The sequence below is a fragment of the Schistocerca serialis genome, chromosome 5 (genome assembly GCF_023864345.2).
Source record: "Schistocerca serialis cubense isolate TAMUIC-IGC-003099 chromosome 5, iqSchSeri2.2, whole genome shotgun sequence".
Classification (NCBI taxonomy): Eukaryota; Metazoa; Arthropoda; class Insecta; order Orthoptera; family Acrididae; genus Schistocerca; species Schistocerca serialis.
Genome location: NC_064642.1, coordinates 14,078,466 through 14,104,719, shown reverse-complemented (window position 1 = coordinate 14,104,719; position 26,254 = coordinate 14,078,466).

Here is a 26,254-nt window from a genome sequence, read left to right as displayed (position 1 = left end):
TGAATATGGCGCCTTGCTAGGTCGAAGCAAATGACGTAGCTGAAGGCTATGCTAAACTGTCGTCTCTGCAAATGAAAGCGTATGTAGACAGTGAAACGTCGCTAGCAAAGTCGGCTGTACAACTGGGGCGAGTGCTAGGGAGTCTCTCTAGACTAGACCTGCCGTGTGGCGGCGCTCGGTCTGCAATCACTGATAGTGGCGACACGCGGGTCCGACGTGTACTAACGGACCGCGGCCGATTTAAAGGCTACCACCTAGCAAGTGTGGTGTCTGGCGGTGACACCACAATGAGACCTGATACTACTAGTTCCATCCGGAATCAAAACGGCAGTCGGTGTCATGGTGGCACACTGCAGATAGACAATGAAATTTGTACGTGGGTTGTTCCGAAAGTAATGCCTGCTATGACAATAAAATCATCTCGGATTGACAGCCGAGTCAATGTGTCGTTCTCCGGCAACGTTTCAGGAAGTTTCTTACTTGCCATCTTCAGGGGAAGTGTCGGGTTGACGTCTCGTCCGGATCTTTAAAGCCGCTGGACCACAGGTTTCTCAGCACATCCTCGGCGCTGGTCGGGCCAGTCGTGGTGGTGGGGAGTAGGAGGGGGGAGGGGGGGGGGGGAGCCTCGTGCGCCGGGGCGCCGGGTCCCGGCGTCTCGTCTCGGTGCGGTCTGTTTATTCCATCCGTCGCCACCGACCTGCCTCCATCGGTGCACTCTCGTCTTGTTCTTGATAATGTTGTGTTCCACGTGGTGCTGAGTTGAAAGACACTATCCTGGTTGCCCAGGTTATCACTGACCCGTATCTCCACTGCCTCTTTAATAATATTACAATGAAATGAACACCCTTAGCTGCTTACAGGCGTTGACATAGGTCAATGGGGACAGATGAAAATGTGTGCCCCGACCGGGACTCGAACCCGGGATCTGCTGCTCACATGGCAGACGCTCTATCCATCTGAGCCACCGAGGACACAGAGGATAGCGCGGTTGCAGGGATTTATCACTGGCACGCCTCCCGCGAAACCGACATTCTCAGCGTATTGTCCCGCACTACATTCGTAGTGCCCCCGCCCATTATACTCATTACTCGCAGTGCGTTGCTGATTCCCGTAAGAGTTCGGGCACTGTTTGTGCATTCGCACAGAAGAAGAAGATGGTTAAGTGGCCGGTGAGCATATATATATATATATATATATATATATATATATATATATATATATATACGCTAAGATGGTATCTTAGTGTATATATATATCTTTAACAATAGTCCCAGAAACCTTTCGCTCTACACCGTCTCTCGGTTTCTTCAAATTGAAGCGTGTGGTATTCACTGAGGCTGTGCTCCGTGTTCTTAGACGCAGGTTTCCTTCATTGAGCTCAAGATACTCCTGATTTTTGTTGGAGGACGGGAGGTGGTTTTTATCTTGTTCTACTCTTCCATCCTCCAGCAAAAATCAGCAATATGTTGGGCTCAGTGAAGGATAAATGGATCAAATGGCTCTAAGCACTATGGGACAACATCTGAGGTCATCAGTCCCCTGGACTTGGAACTACTTAAACCTAACTAACCTAAAGACATCACACTCATCCATGCCCGAGGCAAATGAAGGGCAACTTGGGTCTAATGATACCGGGGAAAGTTTTACAGAAGTTCGAAATACGGCGCGTACTTCAATGCGAGATGCTTTTATTAATGTCCGTAACGAGATTCTGTCTCGAAATCTGACAGAAAACCCAAAGAGATTCTGGTCATACATAAAGCACACCAGTGGCAAGACGCAATCAATACCTTCACTGCGCAATAACAATGGTGAAGTCACTGATGACAGTGCTACTAAAGAAGAGTTATTAAACACGGTTTTCCGAAACTCCTTCACCAAAGCAGACGAAGTAAATATTCCTGAATTCCAATCACGAACAACTGCCAAGATGAGAAACATAGAAGTAGATATCATCGGTGTAACGAAGCAGCTTAAATCACTTAATAAAGGCAAGGCCTCCGGTCCAGGTTGTATACGTCAGGTTCCTCTCAGAGTATGCTGATACAATAGCTCCATATTTAGCAATTATATACAACTACTCGCTCACAGAAAGGTCTGTACTTAAAGACTGGAAAATTGCTCAAGTCACACCAATACCCAAAAAGGGAAGTAGGAGTAATCTGCTGAATTACAGGCCTATGTCACTAAGGTCGATTTGCAGTAGGGTTTTGAAACATATACTGTATTTGAACATTATGAAGAACCACGAAGAAAACGATTTATTGAAACATAGTCAACACGGATTCAGGAAACATCGTTCGTGTGAAACAGAACTAGCTCTTTACACTCATGAAGTAATGAGTGCTATCGACATGGGATGTCAAATTGACTCCATATTTTTAGATTTCCAGAAGGCTTTCGACACCGTTCCCCACAAGCGTCTTCTAACCAAACTACGTGCCTACGGGGTATCGCTTCAGCTGTGCGACTGGATTCGTGATTTCCAGTCAGAAAGGTCACAGTTGTAGTAATAGACGGAAAGCCATCGAGTAAAACAGAAGTAATATCCAGCGTTCCCGAAGGAAGTGTTATAGTCTCTCTATTGTTACTTATCTATATTAACGACGTAGGAGACAATCTGAGTAGCCGTCTTAGATTGTTTGCAGATGATGCTGTCATTTACCGTCTTTTAAAGTCATCAGATGATCAAAACGACTTGCAGAATGATTTAGATAAGGTATCTGTATTGTGCGAAAAGTGGCAATTGACCCTGAATAAGGAAAAGTGTGAAGTTATTCACATGAGTGCGAAAAGAAATCCTCTAAATTTCGATTACGCGATAAGTCACACAAATCTGAAAGCTTTAAATTCAACTAAATGCTTAGGGATTACAATTACAAATAACCCAAATTGGAACGATCTCATACATAATATTGTGGGTAGAGCAAACCAAAGACTGCAATTCATTGGCAGAACACTTAGAAAGTGCAACAGGTCTACTAAAGAGAATGCTTACACCACGCTTGTCCGCACTACTCTGGAGTATTGCTGTGAGGGTGGATCCGCATCAGTTGGGACTGACGGATGACATCGAAAAAGTACAAAGAAGGGCAACTCGTTTTGTATTATCGCGAAATATGGGAGATAGTGTCACAGACGATACGTGAAGTGATTGGCAATCATTAAAAGAAAGGCGTTTTTCGTTGCGACGGGATCTTCTCATGAAATTTCAATCACCAGTTTTCTCCTCCGATTGAGAAGACATTCTGTTAGCACTCACCTAAATAGGGAGAAATGATCATCACGATAAAATAAGAGAAATCAGGGCTCGCACAGAAAAATTTAAGTGCTCGTTTTTCCCGCGTGCCGTTCGAGAGTGGAACGGTAGAGAGACAGCTTGAAGGTGGTTCACTGAACCCTCTGCCAGGCACTTTATTGTGAATAGCAGAGTAATCACGTAGATGTAGATGTAGGTGTCTACAGCATTTCTTGTGAATGTGAAAAACAATATACCGGACAGACGCAGTGTCGCATCACACAACGCATCTCTGAACATGTGAGAAGCGCTCGCCTCTGACAAAAAGAAAAATCCGCGGTAGCGGAGCGCAGTCTTAGTGAAGAAGACACGTCTCACTTGAAGAAAAGAAGCGACTGTGTAGAGCGAAAGGTTTCTGGGACACTCTTATTAAAGAGGCAGTGGAGATATGGGTCAATGATAACCTGGTCAACCGGGATAGTGGCTTCCAACTCAGCACCGCGTGGAGCACAACATTAGCAAGAACAAGACGAGAGCGCGCCGATGGAGGCAGGGCAGGTCGGTGAATAAACAGGCGGCACGAGATGAGACGCCGGGACCCGGCACCCGCGGCTCCCCCCCCCCCCCCCCCCCCCCCCACCATTCTACTCCCCTCCACCGCGGCTGGCCCGACCGGCGCCGAGGATGCTGAGAAACCTGTGAACCTGTGGTCCAGTGGCTATTAAGATCCGGACGAGTCGTCAACCCGACACTTCGCCTGAAGATGGCAAGTAAGAAGCTTGCTGAAACGTTGCTGGAGAACGGAGCATTGACTCGGCTGCCAACCCGAGGAGATTCTGTCATCGAGATTCGCCGAGAAAGCCTGTATTCTCATATGATGCCTCCTATGTTTTCGTGGTGAGTCTGGACGTCTGCGCCAGATGCCGTTGGTGTAGTGCTAATGCTTGAACCTTCATTTGCAGGTGGTTCCGTTGTTCTGCGGAAATTGGCGCCAGCAGAGGAGTGTTCCAACATGGAGTCTGATGTGGACGCGCCTATAAAACAGCGATGTGTGATTGAGTTCCTCACTGCTGAAGAAATTGCGACGATTGAAATCCGTCGACGCTTGCTAAAGGTGTGTGGAGACGGTACAATAGACGTGAGCGATGTGAAGCGATGGGTGCGGCACTTTCAAGGTGATGAAAAGGGTGTGCATGTCAAGCCACGACACGGTCGCTCCTGCACAGCTGCCATCCCTCGCAATGAAGAGCTTCTCGATCAACTCATCCGTGCTGATCGGCGGACAACGACCAGAGAACTGTGTGGAAAGCTGAAAGTCGGCTGTAACGCCTTGGAAACAGTGTTGGAACATCTCGATTACCGCAAAGTCTGTGTGAGATGGGTCCCGCGGATGCTTACAGAAGAACAAAAAACTCATCTAATGGAAATTTGTTGGGACCTGCTGCACCAATATGAAGCTGAACGTGACAACTTTCTCAATAGCATTGTCACCGGAGATGAGACGCGGTGCCACCACAACGAACGGGAATCCACAAGACAGTCCATGGAATGGTGACATGCGAATTCTCCGTCTAAGAAGAAATTCAAGACACAGATGACCGCAAGCAAAGTGAGGTGCGCAGTCATCCGGGATAGCGAGGGTGTGGTTCTCTCGGATGTCATGGAGCCTGGAGAAACTGTCAGTTCAGCACGCTACGAGATGACACTGACTAAGCTGAAAGGCCGAATTTCCAGGGTAAGGCCAGAGAAGAAGACCATGTTTCACCTGCAGCATGATAATGCCAAGCCCCACTCCAGCTTTGCTACCACGCAACTTACTGAAAAATTCGGCTGGTCTCGCTTACCACATCCACCGTACAGTCCCGATTTAGCGCCTCCAGACTTCCATCTCTTTCAGCCTCTGAAAGACGGACGACGTGGTGAACATTTTCAGACTCGGATGCTGTTTTCAGAGCTGTAAGGAAGTGTTTAGGCTCAGATGATTCCGAGTTTTACAAGTGCGGCCTGGAGGCTCTGGTCCATCGTTGGCAAAGGGCATAACGAATGGTGGTGACTATGTTGATAAATGACAGTCTGTAGCTGAAATATTGTTCTGTTCAGCTGTTCTGTTGTTTTCTATGTATCTCCTGTAGCTTCCACGAATAAAAATAGGAGGCATTACTTTTGGACCGACCCTCGTACGTTGTCTCAATATTTACATAAAAAAATTCAGTCTGCTTATGTTTGTATTTGCAATACTCGAAAAATTGTCTGTCGAATGATTTGAAACTTTCACACAATCTTGCATACGAATAAGTGCGTGTTCCTATTTTTAATATAGGAGATATGTTAATATACGAGATATGTTCCAAAAATCCCAAAACATTCGTAATTTCGCGCCAGTGGTGTGTTAGAGCGTGTGTTTAATGTGAAACTGCCGGAAGGTTCATTGCTGTATGTCCGTTAGTTATTGTTCAGCGCCATACTGAATAAAACTTTGTGTCGCCAGTTTGAGAATTTCGAGATGGCAGACTTTGAGGAGCAACGCGTCTGCATTAAATTTCGCGTGAAACTCAAGAAAACCTTTACAGAGACACACCAAATGATGCAGGAAGGCTACGGTGACGAGTGCTTAAGTCGTACTCGGTGTTACGAATGGTTCACACGGTTTAAAAATGTCCATACGGAAGTTAAAGGTGACCCTCGTTAAGGACGCCCTTCGACGTCTACCGACGACGCTCATGTGACGAACGTCAACGAAATTATGCGTGCCAGTCGCAGACTGACTGTCAGACAAATCGCAGAAGAATGTAACATTTCAGTTGGATAATGTCATGAAATCCTGACACAGCCTCTTGCCTTCCACTGTGTAAAGAGCCTTTGCATCGCGCAAATGAGAACGAGATGTTACTTAAGAGAATAATCACACCTGGTGATGAGTCGTGGGGTCTACGGTTATGAGGCCGAGACGCTGAAAGGACGAAGGCTTGCAACGATAGGCAAGAAAATTCGCAGACGGCGCTTCGCGCGATCTAGCAAAAGGCATTCAGAGACTGCTCCCGGAAGTGGAGATCCGCATTAGAAGCGGTGAGTCAATATCGGAGGAGAGTGTTTCGAAGAGACGGTGCGCAATAGGTAAAAGGTAAGCACAGAAAAATTTTGTGGACAGATCTCGTATAATATTTAAATAAATATGTGATATACAGGGTGTCACAGAAAAACAGCGAGTAGCTTTAAGGACATGTTCCTTACACGAAAACAAGAAAAAATATCTAGTGAACGTGGACTCCAAAATGCATACTTTAAGAGCTATGAGCATTTGTTAACCTTAGATACTGTGAAACAGACCTCTTCAGTTTCAAATGTACAGTAAACATGTCGTCTAAAATGCATACTTTACGAGCTATACCTCCTTGTTCATTGCTGCTAGTGTGAAAAGCATCTCTTCTGCTGGGAACAAGTGCTCATAGCTCTTAAGGTATGCGTTTTAGGGACCATGTTTACTATAAATTTTTTCCTTGTTTTGATGTAAGGAACTTGTCCCTAAAACTTGTCAGTGTTTTTCAGTGACACCATATATTTGGGGGAAATGTTATTACTAAAAACCACGAAAAGTTCTTTACCAATTTAAACCTAATTCAGTATTCTAATGAACATTCAGATTTTTAATAAATATAATATAGATATATAAATGTGACATACAGAGAGGAAACATAGTCATCAAAATCCCGAAAAGTTTAATCCAATTTTTAAACTTCACTTTAATTAACGTTTGGACATACATATACGAGGGCTATTCGGAAAATAAGGACCGATCGATCTTGAAATGAAAATCACTGTCAAAATCAAGAATGTTTTATTTGCAGCTGTTAGCCATACCTTACAGCTACTTCTGTACATAACCGCCGCTCCGATTGAAACATTTGTCATAGGGTTGTGACAAGTTTACAGTACCCTCCTCATAGAAAGCAGCTGCCTGTGCTTTCCGCGAGTTCTGTACTCTACTCTATACCTAGCTGTCTGTGCCAAAATATTGTCTTCATAGCCACCGCTTCATCAGAGGAGAGATGGAACTCATGGGGAGCCGATTACAGGCTGTATTGTGGGCGATCAAACAGTTTCCATCGAAAACACTACAGAAGCATCTTCATTGTCCCTTCGGAGTGTGGCCGAGAAATGTCACCAAGAAGGACACGCTTAGCGCATTTACCGTGCGCTCAGAACTGAAAAGAGCGACGTGGTGCGATCGATGAGCATTCTACACTACTGGCCACTAAAATTGCTGCACCACGAAGATGACGTGCTACAGACGCGAAATTTAACCGACAGGAAGAAGATGCTGTGATATGCAAATGATTAGCTTTTCAGAGCATTCACACCTACAACGTGCTGACATGAGGAAAGTTTCCAATCGATTTCTCATACACAAACAGCAGTTGACCGGCTTTGCCTGGTGAAACGTTGTTGTGATGCCCCATGTAAGTAGGAGAAACGCGTACCATCACGTTCCCGACTTTGATAAAGTCGGATTGTAGCCTATCGCGATTGCGGTTTATCGTATCGCGACATTGCTGCTTGCGTTGGTCGAGATCCATGACTGTTAGCAGAATATGGAATCGGTGGGTTCAGGAGGGTAATACGAAACGCCATGCTGGATCCCAACGGCCTCGTATCACTAGCAGTCGAGATGACAGGCATCTTATCCGCGTGGCTGTAACGGATCATGCAGCCACGTCACGATCCCTGAGTCAACAGATGGGGACGTTTGCAAGACAACAACCATCTGCACGAACAGTTCGACGACGTTTGCAGCAGCATGGACTATCAGCTCAGAGACCATGGCTGCGGTTACCCTCGACGCTGCATCACAGACAGGAGCGCCTGCGATGGTGTACTCAACGACGAACCTGGGTGCACGAATGTCAAGACGTCATTTTTTCGGATAAATCCAGGTTCTGTTTACAGCATCATGATGGTTGCATCCGTGTTTGGCGACATCGCTGTGAACGCACACTGGAAGCGTGTATTCGTCATCGCCATACTGGCGTATCACCCGGCGTGATGGTATGGGGTGCCATTGGTTACACGTCTCGGTCGCCTCTTGTTCGGATTGACGGCACTTTGAACAGTGGAAGTTACATTTCAGATGTGCTACGACCCGTGGCTCTACCTTTCATTCGATCCCTGCGAAACCCTACATTTCAGCAGGTTAATGCACGACCGCATGTTGCAGGTCCTGTACGGGCCTTTCTGGATACAGAAAATGTTCGATTGTTGCCCTGGCCAGCACATTCTCCAAATCTCTCACCAACTGCAAACATCTGGTCAATGGTGGCCGAGCAACTGGCTCGTGCCAATACGCCCGTCACTACTCTTGATGAACTGTGGTATCGTGTTGAAGCTGCATGGGCTGCTGTACACGTACACGCCATCCAAGCTCTGTTTGACTTAATGCCCAGGCGTATTAAGGCCGTTATTACGGCCAGAGGTGGTTGTTCTGGGTACTGATTTCCCAGGATCTATGCACGCAAATTGCGTGAAAATGTAATCACATGTCAGTTCTAGTATAATATATTTGTCCGATGAATACCCGTTTATCATCTGCATTTCTTCTTGGTGTAGCAATTTTAATGGCCAGCAGTGTAGATACACTGCTCAACACATGTGTGCAAAACTTCATCGGAGGTTTACTATGGTTTTCATTTAGTTCTCAGACTATTTTTTTTTAAACAACTTACAGGTTTCCTGCTGCTGTGCCACGCACGGTAGCCATGCGGTCTGAGGCTTATTGTCACGGTCCGTGCGGCTCCCCCCTGAGTCCTCTCTCGGGCATGGGTGTGTGTGTTGTCCGTAGCGCAAGTTATTTTAAGTTAGATTAAGTAGTGTGTAAGCTTAGGGACCGATGACCTAAGCAATTTGGTCCCTTAAGGTCTTACCACAAGTTTACAAATTTATTTATTAAAAACGCCAGCAAGAAAGAAAGTTCTCTGCATTAAAATGAATGGTTTTTATTTCCTCTACCACAGCGAGTTTGAACTACGATAGTGGAACATGTAAATCATTAGACATATTGTTTCTCCGATATATACTGTTTCTCATTATATTTTGTATTTTTATTAAAAACTGTATACACAACAATGGGGTGATTTGTTTTCTCCCTCGCAAAGAGACTTTGCAGGAAAAAAGGGGAGTTGTGTTTCTGGTTTATCGACTTATGATTCGAATACTGCTACAGAATCTGTATTTGCAGTAGCAATAAACAAGGTGCATGGTCAGAGAGGGTGGAGGAGAGGTACAGAGGGGGTGGGGGAGGGAAAGCTGGAAGTGACGCACGAAGAGAGGGTTGGAGGAGAAGGGCAGAGACAGGAGATAAGGAGATTAGGACGTATACCCAATTGACAACCATATTCGAAGCTTGTGCTTTCCCTTTTCTTTCTTTTGCATTTCACCAGACTGAGTCACGTCATCACACAGCCGGGTATGTACAGTCACAGTACACGTTTTCCATTTTGCATACACATCTATATCTACAAGATTACTCTGCAATTCGCAGTTAAAATGCCTGGCGGAGGGTTCATCGAACTACCTTCAAGCTCTTTCTCTACAGTGTGGGAGAAGTGAACACTTTAGATCGGAATTATGCATCACAAAGTCACGTTCTCACCAGCAGATTCTGGTACATTATGTAAACAAGGGATTTTTGGCAGCCATTTACCCCTTTTGTTTACGCTCTATGTAAAATTCTGTGGCAATGATGACACGAATCTACTGACTGATAAAGTATATCTGCGTTGACCCTTGTTAGCAGCAGACAACAATAATAGGGCAAGAGCGGCATCAGCCCACTCTGCATTGTTGCCAGATTTATTCAAGATGGTGGATCGAAGATCGTGGCTATAGATGTCGCAACATCACAATGACGTGATGGCGGAAGATTCAAATTCTGGCAGGAAAATAGGTCAGTTGGGTTACCTCCACTAAACCTAAGAAAATGGCGGAAAAAGGGCAGGAAAAATGTTAACTGGGCTACCTCCACTAACCTAAGAAAATGGCGGGAAAATTTTGGTGGTAATAATGGGAGGGAAAAAGGTCACTTGGGATGCCTCCACAAATCTAATAAAATGGTCAGTCTCCATCCAGCTGCTGGACAGGAACGAGTGTACTTCAGTTGGGGAGTTGCAACAATTTACTTATATCTCGGGGGTGGATTTCACATAGTTTATTTATTGTGCCAATACAAAACATTCGGCCCGACGTGCTTGCAGTCACAATGCATAGCCTACAGACCAGCAAACTACTCGTAAATTACCGAAATAATGCAGTACACTGTTGTACAGACATGCAAACAACTCATACATTGTCAAAATAACGCATGTAAAACGCTCTGCATACACACTCACTAAATGTAAAGTGTCGAAATAATGCATTACAGAGCATACAGCCATGTTCACAAATAATGCAATACACTGATGCACAGACATGTTCACTATTGTCAAAATAATTAATGTTTAACATTCTGCAAACATGCTCACAACGCCTTATCAGCCGAAATAATGCAGTGCACAAACACTTACTGCATGTAAAAATGCTTTTGAACTATCATTAAGAAATACGACCACGACGTGTTAGAGATCTGTTCCTTACAGAGATCCAGGTGGAATGATGTGGGTACAGCCTGTCCCACAGGCGAGACATATGTGGGCATGCACACCTGGACAGGATGGTAACGTGATTACATGGCCACAGTGGCTGGTGTGCTAATGTGATGCCTTTGTACCTGCGGATCCAGCGCGGATTAGCGTCAACACTAGGAGACACGCTCCTCTAATTGCTTTATGTGCCAGCCTGTCCCACACTGTGGCACTGTGAAAAGTCCAAGCTACTGCATATACTACACGCCTGGAAATGGAAAAAAGAACACATTGACACCGGTGTGTCAGACCCACCATACTTGCTCCGGACACTGCGAGAGGGCTGTACAAGAAATGATCACACGCACGGCACAGCGGACACACAAGGAACCGCGGTGTTGGCCGTCGAATGGCGCTAGCTGCGCAGCATTTGTGCACCGCCGCCGTCAGTGTCAGCCAGTTTGCCGTGGCATACGGAGCTCCATCGCAGTCTTTAACACTGGTAGCATGCCGCGACAGCGTGGACGTGAACCGTATGTGCAGTTGACGGACTTTGAGCGAGGGCGTATAGTGGGCATGCGGGAGACCGGGTGGACGTACCGCCGAATTGCTCAACACGTGGGGCGTGAGGTCTCCACAGTACATCGATGTTGTTGCCAGTGGTCGGCGGGAGGTGCACGTGCCCGTCGACCTGGGACCGGACCGCAGCGACGCACGGATGCACGCCAAGACCGTAGGATCCTACGCAGTGCCGTAGGGGACCGCACCGCCACTTCCCAGCAAATTAGGGACACTGTTGCTCCTGGGGTATCGGCGAGGACCATTCGCAACCGTCTCCATGAAGCTGGGCTACGGTCCCGCACACCGTTAGGCCGTCTTCCGCTCACGCCCCAACATCGTGCAGCCCGCCTCCAGTGGTGTCGCGACAGGCGTGAATGGAGGGACGAATGGAGACGTGTCGTCTTCAGCGATGAGAGTCGCTTCTGCCTTGGTGCCAATGATGGTCGTATGCGTGTTTGGCGCCGTGCAGGTGAGCGCCACAATCAGGACTGCATACGACCGAGGCACACAGGGCCAACACCCGGCATCATGGTGTGGGGAGCGATCTCCTACACTGGCCGTACACCACTGGTGATCGTCGAGGGGACACTGAATAGTGCACGGTACATCCAAACCGTCATCGAACCCATCGTTCTACCATTCCTAGACCGGCAAGGGAACTTGCTGTTCTAACAGGACAATGCACGTCCGCATGTATCCCGTGCCACCCAACGTGCTCTAGAAGGTGTAAGTCAACTACCCTGGCCAGCAAGATCTCCGGATCTGTCCCCCATTGAGCATGTTTGGGACTGGATGAAGCGTCGTCTCACGCGGTCTGCACGTCCAGCACGAACGCTGGTCCAACTGAGGCGCCAGGTGGAAATGGCATGGCAAGCCGTTCCACAGGACTACATCCAGCATCTCTACGATCGTCTCCATGGGAGAATAGCAGCCTGCATTGCTGCGAAAGGTGGATATACACTGTACTAGTGCCGACATTGTGCATGCTCTGTTGCCTGTGTCTATGTGCCTGTGGTTCTGTCAGTGTGATCATGTGATGTACCTGACCCCAGGAATGTGTCAATAAAGTTTCCCCTTCCTGGGACAATGAATTCACGGTGTTCTTATTTCAACTTCCAGGAGTGTATATAAGCGAGCGAGAGCCGCGCAGAGGCTCATTCGCGCTGCTGCTGCTGCACGGGCAACTGCATTGAACGCCGCCACGTTGCCTTACAGGAGAATTCGTCGCCGTTCTAAACAGGCAGTCTATAAAACGATCGACAACATCGAGTTCGCCACAACAGCTGGCGACAAGAAGAACCGCATACCAGTTAAGTGTGTTGCTGCTACCGCACTTGTCGACGGACCTTGTGTTTTCTGTGGTTGCAGACTTAATTTTAGTATTGGCATTAATGATACTTTTGGTCACGGTAATGGTTGGCTCACTGGCGCCTGTGACGTGAACGATGACTCGTTGAGAGCTTCTATATGTGACAGCTCTAAGACATGGCCTAATTGCTAAGCGAGATGTTTTCCTAGCAACCCACCCTCGCAGGTACTACTAAAAGGTTGTCAATGTTATACCGGCATCTCATATGTACGTAAATGACAGCCAATTCTCCCTCTGGATACGCTATACAAATCTCGCAAGCTGCGACATAGTCGAAAATAAAACAGTGACCCATATATACAGTAAGTTTCCTTTAATTTACGTCTATGGTTACAGACTTTTAGTTAACAGATTACCGGTTTCGGTTTATAATGACCAGCATCAGATCTATTTTATAAACAGTACATTAGGACTTGTTTTTATAAAACAGATCTGATGATGGTCATTATAGACTGAAACTAGTAATCTGTTAACAAAAAGCTTGTGACTATAGACGTAAATTAAAGGAAACCTACACAAATCTTTTGCACTAGTTTCAGAAACTGTTTATGAAACTATTCCAGAGTAGTACAGGATGCATTCCTCCTAGGTATCTGAATGAGACCGCCCGATCATTACGTATCACTCCTTCCCAGAAATCATAAAGTGCCACAGAAATAGTTAACAATCGCTTTTGTTGTAGGAGCTTTCGTTGTAGGAGCTTTCGTGATGTCTGAACTTGTTGACATGGAAATTCTTGTTCTAACAGGACAGCCTGTTCAGAATATGGGTTAGCACATGTTATGAACGTATAAGGCGATCTGCCTTCGAGGAACAAAAGCATGGCACAGCTAAAAGGTTGTCAATGTTATGCAGACATCTCATGTCGATGTAGCTGACAGCCAAATCTCCCTGTGGACAGACACATACTAAAGATATATTTTGCATTCCTTTCAGAAACTCTTTACGAAAATGTCCCAGAATAACACCGAACGCATTCTTCTTGATGGTCTTAAGGAGACTCCATCCCTTACCTTTCCTGGAAATCGTTTCAGACACGGTAAAAGCTATCATCATATTTTTTTATGCTTACGAAAACACCAGTAATCATAATCATAAAAGCATTCTTGTTGTTTGGAAAGGGAGACAATGGTCCCATCAAGCCCTTCCAGGAAATAGTGACTTGTCTCTGAACATTCGCGAAACCGGCTAGAATGGCCGAGCGGTTCTAGGCGCTTCAGTCTGGAACCGCGCGACCGCCTCGGCCGCAGGTTCGAATCCTGCCTCGGGCATGGACGTGTGTGATGTCCTTAGGTTAGTTGGGTTTAAGTGGTTCTATGTTCTAGGGGACTGATGACCTCAGATGTTTAGTCCCATAGTGCTCAGAGACATTTGAACTTTTTTTTTTTTTTTTTTTAAACATCCGAAGAAAGGAGACATCACGTTACTCTCTGAACTTTCCATGATACCTTGCCCCTGTCTTGTACAAACCAGTCTGTAGAGGCTCCTATCCCCTGCACAAAGGATATCTTGTGAATGAATGGAGCATTCTGATTAACTCTCACTGAATTGACCAGCCCAACTGCTGCAGCTGCTGCTGACGTGGGTGGACTGTACTCCATTTTCTGCAGACGGGACTTTCAGCAGCAAAACTATTTTGAACAGATCGCCGTATTGCAATGGCAATTAAACCCTACAAAAGTAGTCATGTGAAACCCACCAAACTACTGATGCTGCCGGTGTGGGAGTATTGTCCACCTTTTTTTTTTCTCCGAACGATACTTTCAGCAGCAAAACTATTTTGCACAGATCGAAAAAGAAACATACAGCAGTCATATCGCACTGACAGTTTAATCCTCCAAAGATCCACGGATCATGAAAACGGAAAGACACTTCCTCAATTACACTGCTCTGCTACTGTCAAGGAAAGCTCAAATTTTTCAGTGTGGTTCAAATGGCTCTGAGCAGTATGGGACTTAACATCTATGGTCATCAGTCCCCTAGAACTTAGAACTACTTAAACCTAACTAACCTAAGGACATCACACAACACCCAGTCATCACGAGGCAGAGAATTTTCAGTGTGAAAGCGATCTCCAACTGACCTGTATCACCGCATACCATATTGATGTAGTAAACACACAGTTAATATCCTGCGCCATACAAAATCATCATTTCTGCATCCTGCATATAGACCACCAGCCACTCATACACCACGAAGACAGATGGATCCCGCACATACTCCTCGCAGCACTAGATACTTCCTGTGAGGTCAGGCAGTCAACGCACTGCAGCCATTGGTCATGAGGCAACTGACCCCGCACGTTTGCTGGCTTGACATGCGATCAGAGCGCCCTTCAGAGAGAGCAGTCTGAACTGTTTTACAAAGGCTGGGCTGGTTCCCCTCGGCACAAAGACGTTACTGTTTCTGGGCCCGAACTGCTTGCTTTCTTCACCCACCTACAGACTCTGAGATTACAAGGTCATATGTATTTTGACGTGGTGTGCCACAATATCACACCATTTACGCGATACTTGTCGATATGAAGCACACAGCAGCTGTGCTACCGATCGCGTGCACAGTATAATTCCGAAGATGAAGACTGGAAATTACATTTCTAGAAACCCAAAACTTCAGCGAGATGCAGCGAGGTGGAACGTGCTGCAAATCCTGAGTAATTAGAAACTTATCTCGTCTGTGAAGATCTTTACATGAGAACTCGAAAAAATAGAGGAAACTGATATTTCTACTCATATACACCAATGTCAATGATATAACAGATTCCAAATCGCCCTTCTATTTTACAAAGTCAACTAAAGTGTTTCTCATGTCTAGAGAACCAGCAAACACGTCTTTCACCCATCTTTCACCTTCTAGATTCACACAACACACACCACGTTCGATGTTCTCTCAACCAAATAATGACAGGGAACGTGCAGAAGGAGTCAACGGACAGTCTACATGGGATGGAATAATGGTCTAGCGCACACACACATCTATACATCTTCTCAAATTTCCGTGGAGAACACACGCGATCACGAAGGCTGTCAAACTATTCATCCATCTAGAGGACGGCACGGCCAGGTTAACCACAGCCCTGTACACCAGCTGAGCTCCCCAGTCGGGGCAATTCCCACCGTATGCCGGAAACATCAATCGTTCCAAAATTGCTGGCTCTGAGCACTATGGGACTTAACTTCTGAGGTCATCAGTCCCCTGGAACTTAGAACTACTTAAACCTAACTAACCTAAGGACATCACACACATCCATGTGCGAGGCAGGATTCGAACCTGCGACTGTGGCGGTCGCGCGTTCCAGACTGTAGCGCCTAGAAGCGCTCGCCCACTCCGGCCGGCTCAATCGTTCCCTCCACTGGCCACTGCCGCCATGTACTCCCAGCACACCAGCCAGAACTGTCCTAGGGAAAAATAGCACACTCCGCCGTCAGGCCACGAGTGGCCTACCGGGACCATCCGACCGCCGTGCCATCCTCAGAGGAGGATGCGATAGGAGGGGCGTGGGGTCAGCATACCGCTCTCCCGGTCGTTATGATGGTTTTCTTTGACCGGAGCTGCTACTATTCGGTCGAGTAGCTCCTCAATTGGCATCACGAGGCTGAGTGCACCCCGGAAAATGGCAACAGCGCATTGCGGCCTGGATGGTCACCCATCCAAGTGCCGGCCATGCCCGACAGCGCTTAACTTCGGTGGTCTCACGGGAACCGGTGTATCCACTGCGGCAAGGCCGTTGCTCGTCCTAGGAAACCATACACATATATTTTATCACTGCACTTACGATTAAATATCATGATTGTAGCCTCAATTGGATGGCATTCGATAATGAGCGATATATCGGAAATGTCCCCTCCTGACAGCTGTGGCTCTGGAAGTAGAAATATCTGTATCATTCTTATGACTGGACATATTGTTTTCAAGTAAAAAACACCTTTCATCCCCTTACGCCTATCGCAGATTTCCACTTGGAATCTATACCTTCCTTATGACAGGACATAGTCATTTTCTTATCACTTGTCGAAACACACACATACTTTATAAGTGAGCTGATCACAGTGTACATATCATGCACCAATGCCGCGCCTGATTAGCCGAGCGGTGTAAGGCCCTGCAGTCATGGACTGTGCGGCTGGTCCCGGCGGAGGTTCGAGTCCTCCCTAGGGCATGGATGCGTGTGTTTGTCCTTAGGATAATTTAAGTTAAGTAGTGTGTAAGCTTAGGGACTGATGATCTTAGCAATTAAGTCCCATAAGATTTCACACACATTTGAACATTTTTGAACTTCACCAATACCTGAACGTTGGCGATACCAGACAATACTGAGTGAAAATCCGCTATGGATGATTATGTCTCATAAGGTTTTCTTGCGAGTGGTACCTGTGTGTCTTAGAAAGAGAGACGTAATCGTCTTACAAGCCACCAGCTGTTAAAAACACGATCGCAACGACCATGTTACCGTCACAATCGGTCTTGGTTCTTCCGGCGCACACAAGTATCCTTGTTAAAACTAAACTGGCTTTATAAATCGAAGTATGGTATTGCTTCTGAAAGAAGTGACTTTCCACACAAATACCGCGATGTTGAATGTAGATGGTGACTGCTGGGGGTATTAACAGACCGACAGTGCAGGTATACGTCACCGGCTTTATAAGCTCGTAATAAAAAATTACCGAATTTAGAATGTGATTCAGTTAAGGAACATGCTATGAATCCAGTATTTGCAACTCCCTCACGCACTCCAGTAGTTGTAACACATTCCATCTTGAGGCCAGGTCAGAAGTTCTCTGATATATCCACTGGGTTATAGGAAATGGCTGATTGATAATAATCACATACAGTAGATGGCGTGCTATGCGACGAATCACTTTAAAAAAATGCAGTGCTAGATTGAGGTTGTAAGAAATGTAGACTAGTTTTTCAGATCTATAGTGTTACACTTTCTGGTAGAAATGCTGTCTGCTATTTGGAATCAAGTTCTTCCATTCAACCACATACCTGCGTTGGATCCTATGGAGAAGTCCTTTAATGATTACAGGTACCACTGAATTGTAGTTATGCCACTCTCATATCTTGAAACGAGTCACCTTTTCTGAACCTATCTGCTGTAGTAAAGCTCCAAAGTAGTTTTTTAGGCAGTCCCTATGCAATGTGCAACTGTTCCTCAGACTCTGCCCCACCATCTTTGCAGCTTTGTGTATGCGATCGTCCCAATTCAAATCGGAACTGAGCAGTAGTCGGAGAGCGCTATTTCCACCACCTTCTGCAACCCGTGCAGAAACAGGATAAGCTGAGTTAGTGCGACAGGACCACGTTTTGACAATTCAATCGAAATGGGAACACGTTGTTTGAGACATTGTGTTTTTTTCTGCTGTAAGACGTTTAAATGGCGAATGACAGCATTGTACACCACCACACATTTAATTTTTTCCACCACGACTTCAATGCATGTGTCAGGTTCTAAATTGACATTAACACGTTACGATCCACTGACTCTCACAGAGAACTAGACATCGCACAGTGTACATCACGTTGTTGCCGCTGCTCTCAGAACACAACACAACACTGGGTGATTGAAATAAAAGAGAATCACAACATTAGGAAACTGTAAGACTTTTGTGGCAGTGTGGAGCGGTACCAAACAGGTCTCCGAAGGTGATTCACGACGTCTGCATTTAAACTCATCCGTTACAGTGACGGGATAGCTGATGGCTGTGTGAGTGGATGGATGGAATGGAAAATACACCATCGATGTACTGTAATAATAAGCATCCCAGTTGATGCTGTGATCAATTTTAACAATTTTAACGTAATTTCAACACTGACCAATGATGTGGCAGCACGCTTCTCAGTTTCTATAGCATCACTAAACGGCCCATCCTCTACTTTGCGAGTACCATTGCGAATGTAGACAGATAACTGTGCAATACGTCGATTCAGTGTTAATTCTCGTAAATATACATCAAGGCATACCAAAAAGTGATCTACATATTTCTAGCTCTTCGATCATTGTGCATAATTTACGATCTTTCTCTATGTAGAGGGGAGTCGCAGGGCACTCTCGCATTCTTAGGATAAAGTTAGAGACTGAAAGATCTCCTCAAATTGTCTTCGACCAACCCTCTCTGCAGCTGACTAGAAGTAGACCACTACATTTCACGTCTCATGAAGTAATAGAGCGAGCCGAGTCTGTAAATGCTGTTCCACACCCATCCAAGAGTACAATATTTCTCCAGATGCACGCATGTCAGGGAGGTTAGCACCCCTTATCGGTGTATAGTACTAGATATAAAGTGTTGTGATGTAATTGCAGATGGTTAAGAAGAAGAAGATACAGGTGGTTTGTGTTCATAATGGAGCTCCAGATGCATGGAGTTTGAACCATTTTACGTAAATCAACTGCGCTATCAATTCTAAAGCATTGTTCCACTGTCTGGGATCAGTACCAAGAAGGTATTGGTAATAGAGAACATAAACACATGCATTTCTAAGGCTAGTAAGTAATTTTACAAAAGGTAAACTAATGATTATTACACAGTTTAGTGAAATGTTAGTAACAGTATCTAATAATGAAAGTCTTCAACGGAATGCATATTAATCAAGTAACAGCAACGAAACTTCTTAATTTAATCAACACTACTGAGCAAAATTAAAATAGATAATGATGAATTCTTAAAGCAAGAAGAGTACCGGTAGAGTAGCATTAAAAAATTTAGATATCGTGCTAGAATCATCTGCATATTAAAACAAAGAGATTAAACGTCAATGGTTAGGAGAGTCAATTTCTTTCCGACCTACAAAGGATAACTAGTCCATTACAACTGTCGAGAACTACTCTAAGACATGCCACAACTAATTACATCAAACATACAACTCTACTTCAGATCTACAACTCGAGCTCAAAAGGAAAAAGATAAGTGTCACTATTTACTCATTTAGGTGGTTGTTACCATCGCTCTGACTAACCGTTCATAGGATTTGTCGGCCTGTAAAAAACTGTCCGCTATGTAAAATGGTGCAAAAAGTTCGAAATACTGAGAAAAATGGGGGTAACCTATAGGGAAAGACGGATAATGGACAATATGTTCAAGAACCAAGAAGGAACAGTAAGAGCGGAAGACCAAGAACGAAGTGCACGCATTAAAAAAGGTGTAAGATAGCGATGCAGTTTTCGGCCCCTATTGTTCAATGTATACATCGAAGGAGGAATGACAGAGAAAAGAAAGGTTCAAGAGAGGAATTAAAATTGAAGGTGGAAATATATCAATAATAAGAATTGCTGATAACATTGCTACCATCAGTGAAAGTGAAGAAGAATTACAGGATCTGCTGAATGGAATAAATAATGTAATGAGTACAGCATATTGACTGAGAGGATATCGAAGAACTAGGCGCGCAGTCCGGAACCTCGCGACTGCTACGGTCGCAGGTTCGAATCCTGCCTCGGGCATGGATGTGTGTGATGTCCTTAGGTTAGTTAGGTTTAAGTAGTTCTAAGTTCTAGGGGACTGATGACCACAGCTGTTAAGTCCCATAGTGCTCAGAGCCATTTGAACCATATCGAAGAAAGACGAAAGTAATTTGAAGTAGCAGAACTGAGAACAGCGAGGAACTTAACATGAGGATGGATGCGTAACAACGAAGCAGATGAAGCTAAGGAATTCTGCTACCTAGACAGCAAAATAACCAATGATGGACGGAGCAAGGAGAACATAAGAAACAGATGAATACTTGCAAAAAGAGTATTCATGGTCGACAGAAGTCTACTAGTATCAAACGTAGGCCTTAAACTGATGAAGAAATTTTTGAGAATGTATGTTTGGAGCACGCAAGTTTATGTTAGTTTAAAACGGACTGTGAGAAAACCGGAATAGAAGAGATTCGAAGTATCTGAGATGTTGCGCTACAGACGAATGTTGAAAATTAGGTGGACTGATTAGATAAGGAATGAGTAGGTTTTGCGGAGGATCGGCGAGTAAAAGTATATATGAAAAACACTGAGAAGAAGAAGGGATAGGGCGGTAGGACATCTGTTAGGGCATCGCGATTAACTTCCACGATACTAGACGGAGCTGTAGAGGCTACAGATTGTAGAGGAAGTCAGATACTGGAATACAGTACATCCGGCAAATACTTGAGGAAAGGAAACGAACGGTGGCTCGTGTACAATCGCTTTCGCTAGGCAACATTAGCAAATGTGACAGGGAAATGGGGAAGGGATGATATTGGTACCAGAGGATGGCATTGCAGAGGATGCATCTGCCCAGCAACCGATGGTTGAGGGGGAGAAGGAGACGTGCTTCTTGAGAATGACGAGTCCGCTGCACTGTCAGACACTGTGGGGCCGTCAGCTGAGCGGGCTGGCTGGCTCTGGTTGCCGGGCAACCGGCGGGCCCGCTGCCCCCGGCGCGGCGTGGCGTGGCCAGCTGTTTGCTCAGCTCTCCAGCGGTCGGCCAGCCAAAACGCCCACTCGGCGCGCCCAGCCACCCCAGAGGCTGGCCCCCTGCCACTGCCTGCAGCTGCCGCCCCTGACGCTCTCAGCTGCCCCCTTGATTTCACCGAATACTCTTAATACAGCGGTACCGACAGTCTTGAGACACGGAGCATCGGCGCCTGCGCCCAGTTTACCAGTGGAGATAAAAAAAACTTCGGGTAAAATTTGTTTTCTGGGTCATCATTCATCTGGCGCACTGTCACCTCCTCTTCTGTACCAATCGCTTCATTTCAGAGTAGCATTTACAAGCGACATATACACCTATTTGTTGGATGCATTCCCTCTCGCTACTCCCCTATATTTTTATCATGTAGTGCCACACACGTGACGTCCCGATGCCTTATTGCATTTCCTGCCATCATATCGCTTTTCACTGTTTTCCATAAGTTGCTTTCTTTGCCGATTCCGTGGAGAACCTTCTACATCTACATCTACATCGACGTGATTACTCTGGTATTCACAATAGAGTGCCTGGCAATGGGTTCAATAAACGGAAACGAAACTTCCTGGCAGATTAAAACTGTGTGCCCGACCGAGACTCGAACTCGGGACCTTTGCCTTTCGCGGCAAGTGCTCTACCATCTGAGCTACCGAAGCACGACTCACGTCCGGACCTCACAACTTTACTTCTGCCAGTATCTCGTCTCCTACCTTCGAAACTTTACAGAAGCTCTCCTGCGAACTATATTCCTATCTGTATTTCATAAATACTTCCAGGTTCGCAGGAGAGCTTCTGTAAAGTTTGGAAGGTAGGAGACGAGATACTGGCAGAAATAAAGCTGTGAGGACCGGGCGTGAGTCGTGCTTCGGTAGCTCAGTTGGTAGAGCACTTGCCCGCTAAAGGCTAAGGTCCCGAGTTCGAGTCTCGGTCGGGCACACAGCTTTAATCTGCCAGGAAGTTTCATATCAGCGCACACTCCGCTGCAGAGTGAAAATTCATTCGGGTTCAATAAACTACCTTCAAGCTGTCTCTCTACCGTTCCAGTCTAGAACGGCGCCCGGGAAAAACGAGCACTTTAATTTTTCTGTGCGAGCCCTGATTTCATCGTGATGATCATTTCTCCTTATGTAGGTGGGTATCAACAGAATGTTTTCGCAATCGGAGGAGAAAACTGGGGATTGAAATTTCATGAGAAGATCCCGTCGCAACGAAAAACGCCTATGTTTTAATGATTGCCACTCCAATTGACGTATCATGTCTGTGGCACTATCTCCCCTATTTCGCGATAGTACAAAATGAGCGGCCCTTCTTTGTACTTTTTCGTTGTCATCCGTCAGTCGCATCTGATGTAGATCCCACACCGCTCAGCAGTACTCCAGAACAGGGCGGACAAGCGTGGTGTAAGCAGTCTCTTTACTAGACCTGCTGCACCTTTGAAGTGTTCTGCCAATGAATCGCAGTCTTTCGTTTGCTGTAGCCACAACATTATCTATGTCATCGTTCCAATTTAGGTTATTTGTAATTGTAATCCCTAATTAATTAGTTGAATTTACAGTTTTCAGATTTGTGTGACTTATCGCTTAATCAAAATTTTGTGGATTTCTTTTAGTACTCACGTGAACAACTTCACACTTTTCTTTATTCAAGGCCAATTGCCACATTTCGCACAATACAGATATCTTATCTAAATCATTTTGCAATTCGTTTTGATCAGCTGATGACTTTACGAGACGGTAAATGACAGCATCATCTGCAAACAATCTAAGACGGCTACTCAGGCATTTTCCTAAATCGTTTATGTAGATCAGGAACAGCAGAGAGCCTATAACACTTCCTTGCGGAACGCCGGATGTTACTTCTGTTTTACTCGATGACTTTCCGTCTATTACTACGAACTGTGACCTTTCTTACTGGAAATCACGAATCCAGTCGCACAGCTGAAGCGATACCCCGTAGGCACGTAGTTTGGTTAGAAGACGCTTGTGAGGAACGGTGTCGAAAGCCTTCTGGAAATCTAAAAATATGGAATCAATTTGACATCCCCTGTCGATAGCACTCATTACTTCATGAGTATAAAGAGCTAGTTGTGTTTCACAAGAACAATATTTTCTGAATCCGTGCTGACTATGTGTCAATAAATCGTTTTCTTCGAGGTTCTTCATAATGTTCGAATACAGTATATGTTTCAAAACCCTACCGCAAATCGACGTTAATGATATGGGCCTGTAATTCAACGGATTACTCCTACTTCCCTTTCTAGATATTGGTGTGACTTGAGTAATTTTCCAGTCTTTCGGTACGCATCTTACTGTGAGCGAGCGGTTGTATGTAATTGCTAAATATGGAGCTATTGTATCAGCATACTCTGAGAGGAAACTGACTGGTATACAATCTGGACCGGAAGCCTTATCTTTATTGATTTAAGCTGATTTGCGACACCGAGGATATCTACTTCTATATTTCTCATCTTGGTAGTTGTTCTTGATTGGAATTCAGGAATATTTACTTCTTCTTCTTTGGCGAAGGAGTTTCGGAAAACCGTTTTTAATAACTCTGTTTTAGTGGCACTGTCATCAGTGACTTCACCGTTGTTATCGCGCAGTGAAGGTATTGATCGCGTCTTGCCACAGGTGCGCATTATGTATGACCAGAATCTCTTTGGGCTTTCTGCCAGATTTCGAGACAGAGTTTCGTTATGGAAATTATTAAAAGCATCTCGCATTGAAATACACGATTTATTTCGAACTCCTGTGAAACTATGCCGTGTCTAATTATCAGCAGTGCTCCGTAGCACCACATCTCAGATGCTTCGACTTCCTCCTTTTCCGATTCTCCCACACTCTGTGATTCACTACCATACAATGCTGTGCTCCAATCGTACGTTCTCAGAAATTTAGTTCTCAAATTAAGGCCAATATCTGATACTGGTAGACTTCTTTTGGAGTGCCCTCTTTGCGTGTGCTAGTCTGGTTTTCATGTTCTCCTTGATTCGTCCGCCTTACGTAATCTTGCTTTCAAGGTGGCAGATTTCGTTCACTTTTTCTTCTCAGTGCTGCCCGATTTTGATGTTAAGTTTGTCAGTAATCTCCTTTCCGTCATTCCTCATTACTTTGGTCTTTCGTCGGTTTGCTCTCGATCCATATTCTCATTAGACTGTTCATTCCATTCAACATATGTTGTAGTTCTTCCTCGCTCTCACTGAAACTAACAATGTCTTCTTATCATTGATATCTTTCATCCATAACTTTAATCTCACTCCTTAATCTGATTTTTATTTCGGGCACTGTTTCTTCGATGTGTAGATCGAACATAGGGGAGAGAAACTGCATTCCTGTCCTACACCCTTTTAATCCGAACACTTGCTTCTTGATTATTATACATACTGTATATTACCCACCTTACCAAACAGCTTACATCTATGTTTCTGAGGATCTCAAATATGCTACGCAGTTCACGTTGCAGATCGCATTTTTATGTGGACGAATCCTAAGAGGTCGTAGTTTTTTTTTAGCCGGTCGGTGTGGCCGTGCGATTCTAGGCGCTTCACTCTGGAACCGCGTGACCGCTACGGTCGCAGGTTCGAATCCTGCCTCGGGCATGGATGTGTGTGCTGTCCTTAGGTTAGTTAGGTTTAATTACTTCTAAGTTCTAGGCGACTGATGACCTCAGAAGTTAAGTCGCATATTGCTCAGAGCCATTTGAACCATTTTTTTCTTTTATCTTGCTTCCATTATCAGGCGCTGTGTCAGAACTGCCTCTCTTCTGCCTCTGTCTTTCATAAAACGGAAGTGGTCGTCACCTGAAAAATCGCCAATTTTCGATGTCCCAAGGAATATTGCACAGTACTTCTTAATAACACGGGCATTGCAATATGGTATTCATCCGCCGATAATTTCAATCGAAATGTCCTCCGCCTGTACGGGAATTACATAATACACTCCTGGAAATGGAAAAAAGAACACATTGACACCGGTGTGTCAGACCCACCATACTTGCTCCGGACACTGCGAGAGGGCTGTACAAGCAATGATCACACGCACGGTACAGCGGACACACCAGGAACCGCGGTGTTGGCCGTCGAATGGCGCTAGCTGCGCAGCATTTGTGCACCGCCGCCGTCAGTGTCAGCCAGTTTGCCGTGGCATACGGAGCTCCATCGCAGTCTTTAACACTGGTAGGATGCCGCGACAGCGTGGACGTGAACCGTATGTGCAGTTGACGGACTTTGAGCGAGGACGTATAGTGGGCATGCGGGAGGCCGGGTGGACGTACCGCCGAATTGCTCAACACGTGGGGCGTGAGGTCTCCACAGTACATCAATGTTGTCGCCAGTGGTCGGCGGAAGGTGCACGTGCCCGTCGACCTGGGACCGGACCGCAGCGACGCACGGATGCACGCCAAGACCGTAGGATCCTACGCAGTGCCGTAGGGGTCCGCACCGCCACTTCCCAGCAAATTAGGGACACTGTTGCACCTGGGGTATCGGCGAGGGCCATTCGCAACCGTCTCCATGAAGCTGCGCTACGGTCCCGCACACCGTTAGGCCGTCTTCCGCTCACGCCCCAACATCGTGCAGCCCGCCTCCAGTGGTGTCGCGACAGGCGTGAATGGAGGGACGAATGGAGACGTGTCGTCTTCAGCGATGAGAGTCGCTTCTGCCTTGGTGCCAATGATGGTCGTATGCGTGTTTGGCGCCGTGCAGGTGAGCGCCACAATCAGGACTGCATACGACCGAGGCACACAGGGCCAACACCCGGCATCATGGTGTGGGGAGCGATCTCCTTCACTGGCCGTACACCACTGGTGATCGTCGAGGGGACACTGAATAGTGCACGGTACATCCAAACCGTCATAGTACCCATCGTTCTACCATTCCTAGACCGGCAAGGGAACTTGCTGTTCCAACAGGGCAATGCACGTCCGCATGTATCCCGTGCCACCCAACGTGCTCTAGAAGGTGTAAGTCAACTACCCTGGCCAGCAAGATCTCCGGATCTGTCCCCCATTGAGCATGTTTGGGACTGGATGAAGCGTCGTCTCACGCGGTCTG